Genomic DNA, 8,477 nt, shown 5'->3' with positions numbered 1-8,477 from the left:
TGCTCCAAGTTCGCAGTCACTCCCTTCATCTCTCCCTTTTCTGCTGCAATTCAAAATAATGCCAGAAACTTGGAAGATATGTCAGAGTTCATATGACTTAATCATATTCAAATGTCTTTTAAATATTTTCTAATGCAAATTCAGATGTTGTGGATAATTATTTTACCAAACTGAGTGAAAAGGGGTTGATTGCATTTTTTGCTTATTCTTAAGTGAGATGTTTGCACATAGCCTTCATTAATTAATCGCAGGATAGTATGTATTTGTTAATGTTTCTAGCTATGAGACATGAATTTCAAAGAGAAATCTGCATCCAGACATCACTTGTTTTAAAGTGGCTGTGATCAATATTTTTTATTCTTAAAAGTTGAAAAAGTACATGTTACTTATAATACATCTATCCATTTAAAAGTTTTAAAATGTAAAAACATCTGTTTTAATGAGGAGGTAAAATAGTATTTTAAGATACTTTCACTTTTTAAATTAAGTCCCTTTTACCTACATAAAAACACAACATGTTAGGGATGACAATACTTTGAATAATATTTTGTCACTCTTCCTGAACTGAAAAAAACCCATAAATACTGAATCTACAGAATTTAGCATTTTGCATTTGAATGAACAAGTTTACTGTTTTCCATGTAATTTCTTTACATAATACACATGCTAGATTTTTATTACTCCATGTCACTCCCAGCTTTCCACACCTGCCCTATCATTTTGGGTTATCTACAGATAGATATCATAGTTATCTATAAATCTTTTTTGTGGATATAAACATGCACCAAAAAAAAGTATTAGTTTCCACCTAGTTAGAAGGCACTTATATAATTATAATGGTGAAGATTTACTTCAATGTACTGAAATTATATGGGCATATGCAACTAATTCAATATTAACTTAAGAGTATGTTAAGAAGGAGGAAAGACAATTCACTTCATAGGTAAGTCTGATTAAATCAAACAGTATTATACTTTCCCCAAGTTTTATTCATTTAAAGGTTATTTCTCTGTAGGGAGCTGGGGACAAGGGGAGGGTTGAAGGAAGATGACTACAAACCCAGTCTTCTGTTATTCATACATCTATTCTAGATGGGGTGGAGTCTTTCTGTCTTTTCCCCCTTGACTCCATTTCTTCAAAGTTCTTTTCTTTCTTCTTGCTGTGAGTTTCATCCAGATCTAAAGAATAGTTTTAAGTTGAAATTAAGACTCTAGAAGTTGTTATATAAAAAGTGGGGATAGAGGTTAAGGCATGATTTTATAAATGCTAATTATAAGATGGCATAGATTCAGGCCTTCATTCTCAACCCCCAGTTATTGTCATGCAAGGTAATAGAACTCGTATATTGTTATACAGGCTACACGGGAGATAAACAGGTCTGTTTTTCACCATTAATCATTTATCAACACTTAAGGACACTCTCAAAGAACACTGATTTACGGTATTCCTCACTTCCAAGTCATTTTGCTTTGGGATCATCTGTCCCATTCCCCTCCATGACACCCCATCCTTTTGCAATCTGTAACTCTTACCTGTGTCTTCTTTTTCTGGCATTCTTAAAGATAGTGACTAGTTGTAAATATGTAAAGGAATCCCTTTCAAAAAGGCATGTGCCTCTGGAGAAGATACATTGTTTGTGTAAGAATGGTAAAAACTGTCTAGGAAGTTGGTGCTATCTTTCAAGATTGAAAGGAGAAATTCTGGCTGAAAAAGAACGTAGGTCAAATGAATATTGTGTCTACTCACACATCCAGACGATCCTGAGGACCTCACTTTCACTTAGAGGAAGAAACAATTATCATGCATAAAACTGTATTCGGTCTCCTGAATGCTGTTAAAATATGGGGTTGTAATAAAGTAGTCTTCCTCTATGAAGCAGACACATTGACAGCACTTGGTCTTCTGGTTAAACTTCTTAAATCCTCACAGAAAGAGCCCTGATAAAGGTTCGACTATCTTTGCTGTCAGCAATACATGTGTAGCCCAAGGACTGTACCTGTCTGCAAATGCAGAGGAGTGGCTTGTTGCGGTTTTATATACAGCTGCTCTTTTTGAGAGCCATTAGACACCTCGAAGTGAAGGACCTTAGCTCTACTCAGTACCTCTTTTTCTGGATAGGATATTTATCCTTCACTTTTCTATTCTAACATGAAGTGAAAACTAATTCAAACCGTGCAGCTTTATTTGAGAGCATTTCTGACTTCATCCTTATCTTAAAAGGATGCTTTAAAAAAGGTTTGATGGGGTCACATAAATCTGAAATATGCATATATTAAAATAAAGACATACGATTACCTAACATCTAATACAAAATACAGTACTGAACACAAATCGAAAAAAGGCATGCGGGCAAGTAATGGATGTACATTCATCCCTTTCACTCAGATCAAAGAGAGGGAGCTCTCAATGACTCATACATACCGGACAGGGAGTTAAATGTTATAAAGAAATATGCCATAGATGCAGCAATGATGGCAAAGGAAATGAATCTTTCTGAAGCAGAAAGATTTAAGAGGAAAGGAGATCGTGCCATATCGCAAACTCTGATAGTACAGTTCTAACCCTCCCACGTTGCTCTCTCCACATTTCTTTTCGCTTCTTGCATTTCCCTTCGCCGCCAGTGTTGAGTATACCTCCCCGCACAACTTACCTTGAAACGGGACTCCATTGAGCTCTCGAGAGTGACACAAACCCATAGCCAATCGTCTCACGCGGCCCCGCCTGGTCGGCCTCAATGGAAACGTCTGGACCAATCAGGATCCTGGGGCGATGAGCAAGTTACGTTGTGGCGCGATTCGGCGTATACTTCCGCGCGTGCTGCCCGGGATAGGAGCCTGGCAGAGCAGCTGCACACACGGCAGTGCGGAGGCAGAGAAGGGGTTGGTGATACGGTGCTATAAATCTGTGGTCCAGTCCACCTCCCTTTTAAGACGTCCTCCCCCCTATTTCTGTTCTCAGTTAGAGATGCAGCAGCTTACTCCTGTAGCGACCTACTAAAAAGCAACAAGGAGAAAGACATCGTCTTTTTGAAAAAACGTTCTTTCGTCTCTTTTCTTTGTTCCTTGGTTTGTTTTTCTTGCCCCTTTTTGTTTAGTTGAACGGCAATAGGAGGGCAGTCTCTCCGTCTTTTTAAACTCTTTTTTAAGTTTCCCCTCCCCTTTCATATTTTTTTTTTTTCGCCATTTCTTTTAGCATTGGACTTTGGGGTCGAAAGCATTTCTTTTTATTTGCTTCTTTTAAGCCGAGCACAGTTTAGGTTTCGTGCTGTCTTAAGAGAACTATCCAGCAGCTTCTTGCTCATCCTTATTGGGAGAACTGCACCGTTACTTTAAAAACACACACACACAAAAACCTTAAGGGAGAAAGGTAAGTTTCGGTTTGGTTTCTTTAATCATTAGTTGCAGCGATGCGCTGGCAAACCCAGAAAACCTGTAAGTGAGCGGAATACAGAATATGAAGTTAATTGCACATGTTTGTCTCATTTCAAAGCTGCTATTCTGCTTTTTTAATTTTAAAGAGCTAGACTAAAAGACGGTGGACGCATGCTTAGCGTACTGAATATTCGCAAATGTCCATGGCAGAAACTTCAGTGGCAAATGTGGCCGGGGGGAGCAGGGGTACAATGGGAGGTTAGATGTGGAGTGAGCTTCAGGATTGAGATTGGAAGTTCATTTCGTGGGAAGAGAGGGATAACTTGGGTGTTGGGGATGCATGCCTCTACTTTCGCTCAGCAACCGAAGAACCGGAGAGGCTTTAGGATCATTAAGGGGAATCAGAAGCCTGGACTGGCAGATTAGACCAGCGAAAACCACAGGCTTAATTGCATTAACCAGATAGCATGTGCTGGGGAGATGGGATTGCCAGATGGAATTTAGATGCTGCACCAGGCAGCGAGTTGTAGTTGACTGAAAAAGTACATGCCGCCTGAGGGCTGGGGCTGGGGCTGGGCTGAGGCTAGGGTTGTTAGAAGCTGTCAAAACTCATCATTGTATGCGGGCTCTGATTCAGGGACTTCAATTATCATAATTCAGTTTTAAAAGAAGATAGCCAGTTTGGGGCTGAATTCTTAAGCCTGTACCGGATATGAGATTCCCTTTGTTCGAAAAGCGTAAATAAGATCCTTGGAGCTGTGTCTGTGAAGTGGCGGCTGCTTGGGAACCTCGCTGTGCTGGGCTCTGGGAAGTGGATTCCAAGCCCTGTCCTTGGTCCTACGCGGCTGACTTCGCCTTTGGGGCGAGGGGGAACCCCTTTGCAGCCGCGAGTCTTCGCAGCCACCATAGGAGCCAACTCGGCTACGTAGCCCTTACCCCCTCCTTATCGCCCCCCCCCCCGCCTTCCTCGAATAGCTATTGTTAAATTGACGCCAGGAGAAAGATGGTTGGGATGAGAAGCTGGGCAGATAGGCACACGCTTCATTTTAACTTTTGTGATTTCTCAGGGTTTAGGAGAAACCAGTTGGCTTTCTACTGCCAAAGAGAGGATCCAGGGTAGATGTGGGAAAGGGGGAGGATGCTCGTGGGGCGGGGAGGGCGGAAGGGGTGGTGGTGGTGGAACGAGGTGCTGGCTTTGCCTAACAGAAGTTTAAATTATTGGCACGAGGGTGTGTGGGTGAGTGTGTGTGCGTGAGAGCGCTCATGTGGTGCTCGGGAGGCAGAGGATGGGGAAAAGCTACAAAGCCGGCTGGGGTTAACGTCTCCTTGCTCCTCACCCCACCCATTCTCCCGGCTGGGAAAGCCAGCGCACCGTCAGCCTCCCCGACTCGACTCTGCGAAGGGCGGTGGGGGCTAGGGATGGCAAGGTGGCAGTGCCCACCACTGGAGCTCCGCGGCGGACGAGACCTCGCGTGGCCATTGTTGCTTAATTTATGCCCAGCACGTTGCTACGTACCCACCTATTTCACGTCTGTACAGAATTAATACGAGAGCTATACAACTGTGACAAATTGGAGGTTGGATACGTTCCCCGTTTCCCATTTTCAAGTACCGGTTAGCAAAACTGATGGCGAGACTGGGTATTTTCTCTCGTAATTACCAGCTGCAGGTCTGGTTTTATTATGGCGAGGGTGAGAGAAATAGGCAACCATTTAGTATTTACTCTTAACACTGCTGGACAGGGATGTAGGTCTCTGTACTTTCCCCGAAATGCACGGATTCTGTCCCCTCCCCTTCTCATGTACAAACACTCCAGTTGGTTAAGATTCTAAACCTTCAGCCTTTCTCCGCACCCCTATTTATTTATACCCATCCTCTGGGGGGTGGGAAGGAGATTAATGTTTTATTTCCCAGGCCTACACTATTAACTGCAACCTATAAAACGTAGGCTTAAAATGAAAATTTTTAGAAAGTTACACAGCAGACAATAGTAACTGAAGAAATTATTTTCCAAATTGAATATGAGTTTCTAAAGGTCAGAAGAAGGGTGTTCGTATTTTGGGGAACAGAAGGGTAGGAAATGTGTTTGGGCCTTAAGACTTCCTGGTAAAATGGCTTCTTAAATGGGACATCTGAAAGATTTGTCAAAATGAACAGATAAGTCCGCAAAAAATATGTTGAGAGTTTCAAAGTTGCTATGGGGTTAACATTTTATTTTTTAACTCTCGCCCTTTCTTATTGCTGTCATTTTCTGAGTGTGTCTTACAGCAGGCACTTCTTCCCCATTCCCTCTTTTAACCAAGTGCTTGGGCACCCCGCTTCATAAAGCTAACCTGTTCTGGAGCTCTTCACAAAAACCGCTATGGTTGTAGGCAGAAGTGGTTTGGAAGACTTGGGGAACTCTTTTGAGAGCTCTCCCATAATTTAGTCAGCGTCAGGAAGTAGGGCGTAGGGCATTCTAAGAGTTTTAGGTTTGGATTGACAAATTAAGTAGGCCCATTTTCGCCTAACGTTTTGGAAATAGGCATTTTTAGCAATCCCGCGTGCCTGGGATAGGAATATTATAATTAACCATTTACTGAGAGGTCAAAGAGGCGCAGGCGCTTTGAGCCGTTTTCCCAGGAACCCACACAAAGTCAATTAAGGTCATTTAATTGCAAATCGCATTTGGGGTGACACAGAAGTGCTGATGTAGAATCAGTTAGCTGTATCCGGTGTCCCCAGACTGGGTCCCACAAATTGAGGGATGGCCTGTCTCGCTTTTGACCTTGGTTGAGTCCCCTACTCTCACTATGCTGATTAGACTTCGCCCAAGAGGGCAAATTTGCCTCTCCCACCCCCGCCCTGGGTTAGACGAGTCCCCTCCCTTCCCCCCCCCACCCCGCTCCGCCCGTCGCATGGGGGCGGGGAGCGCTGGACGCCCTTAGCGGACCTTGCTGCATCAAACCCGCATCATGCCCTTGAAGCTGTAACCTCGGTCACGTTCTTGCGGCGACTCGGTCGCCCACTGCTTGGTTCCTTTCTCTTACCTCCTACAATTTCAGGTAGGTATGACAGGTGATTTTTTTAAAGTAGTATTTTAGGAGAAGGGCTAAAACCGATGCCTTTGCAATGAAAAAAAATCCCAACTACAGGTGCTCTCGTAATTAAGCGGCCGAGCAGGTGTAAAAACGTGCTTCAGCCGCGTGGCTCCGGGTTCGGTTTTGACTTCCAGCCGTGGGGCCGGGTCTGAGGACAGGCACAGGTTTTTCTGGGGAAAAGGGATTGAGCTTGGCGAGGGGGCGGGCTGAGGCAAGGCAGCGATGGGACGCCCCCTCGGTGAAGAGTTGGCCATTTCGGGTCTTGCGTGGGGGGGCGTTAGAAGGATGCGGCTAGCGGCAAGCGTTTTCATAGCCGAGTGCAGGATTTCCTACTTTGCGTTTGAAGCAGAGTATAGCACCCCGCACAGGTACCCTGGGCTTAAACGTCAGGTTCCCTCCAGAGAGGCAGGGAGGGGCAGCAGGGGCTAAGCCTTTATTTTCTTTCGAGGGACAGGACCTCTTGGCTGCGAAGTAGGGGGAAAAAGAGACTTTTAGAGACACACATATGTGTGTATACTTATACATATTTATAAATACATTTATGAACACATAAAGTAACCCCCATGTTAGCTGCTCTGACTCCCCGTTAGCGCCCCGGGCATCGGGGTTTGCAAACTTGCACCTGGAATCGGCCTCCTCTGGGCGCTCAACGCTCTCCACCGAGTCCAGGGAAACCTTGTCGGGGAAGCCTGGTGAGATTCGGAAGCCCGGAGGGACGGAGCTGAGCTGCTGAAGCCCGGCGTCTCCCTGCAGGCACGGACCCGCGGGGCGGTCGGGCAGGGCACGCGCCGGCGGCGGCCGCGGCGCCGCGAACTCGCCGCCGGCCCCGCCTCCTGGCGCTCTTCCAAGCAAGCCCCTCCTTCCCGCCCCGCTACAAACGGCGGGACCGCGGCGCCCGGGCGTCACTGAGGCAGCAGCCGGTCGGGTGAGGAGGGCGGTCGCCGGCGCGGCGCGGGTGGGGCGGGGGTTCCGCCGGCTTTCAGTCCCCCTTCCCGCCGCCGCCACCGCCTCTCCGCGGAGCTCGCCCAGAGCGACTCCTCCGCGGCTGTGCTGACGGCCAGCGGCACGAGCCGTAGTAGCTGCAGCTTCGAGTCACAGCAGGCAAGTGCGGGGGGCGTGAGGGCGGGGACGGCGCCCGCGCCTTGCCCCTGGTTCATTTTGGACGCCGAGGCTAAGGTCTGTGCGCGCCCCCGCTGCGCCTAGTGGGGTGGGGGTGGTGTGCCCTCGTCCGAGCTCTGGGCGGGAACATTGGTGGGGGCGGCAGAGGTTGTGCCCGCGAAGTTCCTAGAGCTCAGCCCCTTGCGGCGGGAGTGTAGAGAATTGGGCGCCTCGGGGGGTGGCACCGCCCCTCCCGTGGGCGCAAGCAGGTTGGGGGCGGCGGGAGCCGAGCGGGGCCAGTCGCGCCTGGCAGCGTGCACGGGCGTGGACGTACCCGGGTGCGGCCGCGTGTAGCGCGAGAAGGAAACTGCTGGGACGCAGGTGAGTGTATTGGAGGGAAAGTGGGGGAGGGGACTTTTCTAGAAAAAGGGCAGGATTCCTGTGTTGGACTGGCAACCCCGCCTTGCGAGAGGATATGTGCACTGGCTTCTCCTGCGGAACACGCCGGGGTGGTGTCTAGTGTGTGCCCACTTGCTACGGCGCTTCCGCGCGCGCGGTTCTTGGAGCTCTCGGGGCGTTTGGAGACTTGCACTGGCCGCGCTGTGTGCGGAGGTGGTGTAGGGCCGCGGGCGCGCTGAGCAGGAGCAGTGATGATCCTCTTGTGCGTGTTAGGTGAGGCCCGTCGCAGCCGCGCGAGGTCGCAGCTCGCGGTCACATCTCGGGTTTGCGCGCGAGGCGTGCGCTGCGCGGGAAGCGCGGGCGCTCTGCCGGGCGAGGCCGGCTCTGGGATTTCAGTTGGCCTGCTGTGGTTGCGGCGGCTGCTCCTCTAGCTTGGTCAGGAGGGCCCGCCTGCGGCGTCTCGGGTGCACGGACGTGTGTGCGTGCACTGGTGAGACTGGGGCAGCCAGTGTCGGTTCACTGGCAGGTG

General features: G+C 48.4%; 1 protein-coding gene across 10 annotated transcripts in view; it reads left to right on the top strand.

Moving 5' to 3' along the window:
- The first annotated feature begins 2,835 nt into the window (after positions 1-2,835).
- ELAVL2 (ELAV like RNA binding protein 2) overlaps positions 2,836-8,477 on the top strand; it is a 134,776-nt gene continuing 129,134 nt past the window's right edge. For 7 of the 10 annotated variants that reach the window (XM_073021684.1, XM_073021682.1, XM_073021680.1 and 4 more), the window contains exon 1: positions 2,836-3,366. The gene's annotated coding sequence lies outside the window, so the exon portion shown is untranslated. Of the gene's footprint in view, positions 3,367-7,834; positions 7,931-8,477 lie in introns of those variants that run through there. The other 3 variants (XM_073021685.1, XM_073021683.1, XM_073021681.1) reach the window with 1 other exon arrangement.

Source organism: Chlorocebus sabaeus, chromosome 12 (genome assembly GCF_047675955.1).
Source record: "Chlorocebus sabaeus isolate Y175 chromosome 12, mChlSab1.0.hap1, whole genome shotgun sequence".
NCBI lineage: Eukaryota > Metazoa > Chordata > Mammalia > Primates > Cercopithecidae > Chlorocebus > Chlorocebus sabaeus.
The sequence above is the reverse complement of the archived record's forward strand: the minus strand, read 5'-3'. Positions and strand labels throughout refer to the sequence as shown.